This window comes from Myotis lucifugus, unplaced genomic scaffold (assembly GCF_000147115.1).
Source record: "Myotis lucifugus unplaced genomic scaffold, Myoluc2.0 scaffold_189, whole genome shotgun sequence".
NCBI classification, from domain to species: domain Eukaryota; kingdom Metazoa; phylum Chordata; class Mammalia; order Chiroptera; family Vespertilionidae; genus Myotis; species Myotis lucifugus.
The window spans coordinates 2455647-2459695 of NW_005871237.1; the positions used below are offsets into that span (position 1 = coordinate 2455647).

The 4049-nt window shown below is 36.9% G+C and overlaps 1 protein-coding gene across 1 annotated transcript in view; it reads left to right on the top strand.

Annotated features, from left to right (window-relative positions):
* IRAK3 (interleukin 1 receptor associated kinase 3) overlaps window positions 1-4049 on the top strand; it is a 62233-nt gene that overhangs the window by 16151 nt on the left and 42033 nt on the right. The window lies entirely within an intron of this gene.

The following is a 4049-nucleotide window of genomic DNA, read 5'->3' on the forward strand; positions in this document are numbered from 1 at the left end:
ATTTTCTCCAGCCCAGTAATGGCAAGTCCGTCCTTCATTTGTTCAAGCCAAAAATACTAGTATTCTGTGACTTCTTGCTTTCTCTCACAAACCACTTCCTGTCTATCAGCAAAGGCTGTTGACTGTGCCTTCAGGATCAATCTAATAATCTGTCAACTTCTTACCGCTACCACCACAGCCATCCTGGTTCAAACCACCATCAGATCCCACCTAGATAATTTCAGCAGCCTCCTCAGCAGGCTCCATGCTGCTGCCCTGGCCCAATCTCTTTTCGACACAGAAGCCAGTGAGTAAAATAGATGTGTAAAGTATATTATATCATTATCCTATTCAGAACCTTTCACTAGCTGCTCATCTCACAGTTAACACCGAAGTCCTACATCGCCTTACTCACTTCTTTTCTGCTCAATTGGCCTCCTTAGACATGCAAGGAATATTTTTCCTGCAGGCAACCTTGAGGCTTACTTCCTCACTTCCTTCATGTTTTTGATGAACTATTACCTACCCTAACCACTCTTATGCGTCTTTCCTGCTTTATTTTTCTCCATGTCACTTATCCTTCTCCACATACTTTATGTCTTTATTATCCATTTAGCAATAAGCATCATGAAAAATGTCTCCCTCAGCCAGACCCAGCCTCTCATCTGGGTAGCCGTGCACACAATAAATGCTCCCCCTACCACTTGGTGTTTCTTTATAGGCATGCCTCCCCAGCTCGACTGGAAGTTTCCCGAGAGCAGGGAATCCTGTGTCCCCAGAGCCTAGCATAGCATGCTGCTCATAGCTGAAGCTCCATAAATATTTAGAAACGAATGAATGAATGAATAAAAGTGGAGATGTTATGAACATAGACTGTACTACCTGGTAAAAAAAAAAAAAGCTTCATGAGGGCAGGGTATGTTTGTTGCTTTGTTTTCTGCATACTCCTCTAGCGTCTAAAATTGTACCTGGTACAGAGTAGGCATTCGGTAAATATCTGTTGATTGAATGAATGAATGAACAGACAGATGTTAGTGAAACATCCAAAATATTCCTGGGCAGAATCTTAGACAAAGCATTGTACAACATCGTGGTCTCTGCTTATAAGAATTTTCCAATTTAATATAGGCAACAGATCTATACAGATGCTATAAAGAGGTTAACAAGGGAAGACAGTGTGGGAAAATAGTACTGATCATCACCTGGGTACGGACTCTGAGTTCCAGACTGAAACATGGTGTTGAGAGTGAACTGTTCTTAAATTCTCTCCCAGAGGTAATGTTAAGTCCTTCCCTAGGTCTGAGATTGAGAAAGCAGGACAGATGGAGGGATACCTGAAAAATCATGCACAGCCCTTTCCAGATATTAAGTTATGAGTCCTACTCAGGTATTGGAGTAACAAGTACACATTAGCCTAGGTATGGATAAGTATTGTTTCTTATAAAATTTCTTAGCTAGTGGGGATGATTGCTTCAGTCTGGAAAGAGAAGTTCAGCTAACTTACACTTCTGAAATTTGTTTTACCTTTTTTGCAATTAAAAATATCTTCAATCTCAAATGTGTTTTTTTAAAAATGACTATTTTTTTGTGTGTTTTGTAGAAAGAAGAGGCAAACTTATCTTTGTCTCATTATGTTATCTTAAAACAAACTTTGTGGGACTGTAGTCTTAATTTCCTACGGGTTTTAGCATGTGGTAAAATGCAAATAAAAAAGCTCCAAATAGGGGTGTGTTGCATTATTCTAAAAAACCCCTTCTGACACATATTTGCATATGGAGAGTGATTTCTGCAGCTGAATTCCCCAGCGGTTAGCACTACCTAGAGAGTCCTGCCTCTCAAAACAGCACCTTGGAGCACCCAAAGATTATTTAGCAATCGGTATCTTCAGATAATCTAATCTCTGAGCTCCTCAGGTCGAATTTATGTCTTATATTGTGAAAGTTTCCTTCCAAAAAGTGGTTTTAAACAATGGTCTGCTACAGCATATTTTTAATTTTTTTATTTTATTTTTTACAATATACAAAATAAATCTATTATCAGATTGTAGATACAAAATAATTAGCCATTTATGTGCAATAAACATTAATATTTCAAGAAAAGCAATTTTAAATATAATAACATTACATACAATAAACATTAATATTTCAAGAAAAAAAGATTTTAAATATAATAATATTACCCAAACTGTACTAACATAGTATAATATCACAAAAGTTGTAGGAAATATTAAAAATCTGCAAATAACAGGATTACTTCTATAAATATTCTAAAAATATTTTTTTTCTCTGGCTCTATTTTTGTTCATCAGTTTATGTTGTTCGTTGTATTCCACAAATGAGTGAGATCATGTGATATTTATCTTTCTCTGACTGGCTTATTTCACTGAGCATAATGCTCTCCAGGTCCATCCATGCTGTTGCAAATGGGTAAGAGTTCCTTCTTTTTTTACAGCAGTGTAGTATTCCATTGTGTAGATGTACCACCTTTTAAAAAAATTCTTTATTGTTTAAAGTATTACATTTAATATTACATATGTCTCCTTTTCCCCCATTGACCTCTCCCCAGCCATCTCCACCCCCCAGCACATATCCTTACCCACCCTAGTGTCTGTATCCACTGGTTATGCTTATACACATGCATACAAGTCCTTTGGTTGATCTCTTATACATCCCCCTCCCCTGCCTTCCCTCTAAAGTTTGACGGTCTGTTCGATGCTTCTCTTTCTCTGGATATATTTTTGTTTATCAGTTTATGGTGTTCATTATATTCCATTGTGTAGATGTAACACTGTTTTTTAATCCACTCATCTGCTGATGGACGCTTAGGCTATTTCCAAATCTTAGCTATTGTAAATTGTGCGGCTATGAACATAGGGGTGCAATATCCTTTCTGATTGGTGTTTCTGGTTTCTTGGGATATATTCCTAGAAGTGGGATTACTGGGTCGAATGGGAGTTCCATTTTTAATTTTTTGATGAAACTCCATACTGTTTTCCTCAGTGGCTGCATCAGACTGCATTCCCACCAGCAGTGCACGAGTGTTCCTTTTTCTCCAAATCCTCGCCAGCACTTGTCGTTTGTTGATTTGTTGATGATAGCCATTCTGACAGGTGTGAGATGGTACCTCATTGTTGTTTTGATTTGCATCTCTCAGATGATTAGTGACTTTGAGCATGTTTTCATATGTCTCTCAGCCTTCTGTATGTCCTCTTTCAAAAAGTGTCTATTTAGGTCCTTTACCTATTTTTTAATTGAATTGTTTATCTTCCTTTTGTTAAGTTGTATGAGTTCCCTGTAAATTTTGGAGATTAAACTCTTATCAGAGATAATATTGGCAAATATGTTCTCCCATGCAGTGGGCTTTCTTGTTGTTTTGTTGATGGTTTCTTTTGCTGTGCAGAAGCTTTTTATTTTGATGTAGTCCATTTGTTTATTTTCTCCTTAGTTTCTATTGTCCTAGGAGCTGTATTGGTAAAGATATTGCTATGACATATGTCTGCTATTTTGCTGCCTATGGATACTTCTAAGTTTTTTATGGTTCCCTGTCTTACGTTTAAGTCCTTTATCTATTTTGAGTTTATTTTTGTGTATGGTGTAAGTTGGTGGTCTAGTTTCACTTTTTTTGCATGTATCTGTCCAATTTTTCCAATACCCATTTATTGAAGAGAGTGTCTTGACTCCATTGTATGCTCTTTCTCTTCTTTGTCAAATAATAAATTGAGCATAATGGGCTTGGGGTCTATTTTCTGGGGTCTCTGTTCTATTCCCATTTGATCTATATTGTCTTTTTGCAGCCACAGCATATTTTTAATTGTATCTTTTGATTAAGAAGCTCCTAACCTAAACACACAGTCAATAGAAAATTTATCTAATTTTTGTGTAGTACCATGAGAAAAACAAGTGTCTTATGTCTCTGGGAGGCGACAATTTGTCGCCAGGGAAAAAAGAAAACTAGGATATGTAGGATATAAAATAAAAGTCAGAGTTTTGCACCCCTCTGCCACACAATTAAGCCAATGCGTTTTGTGCGACGTGTTTTCTGAATCGAGTGTATAACATTTTTTTGTGGAG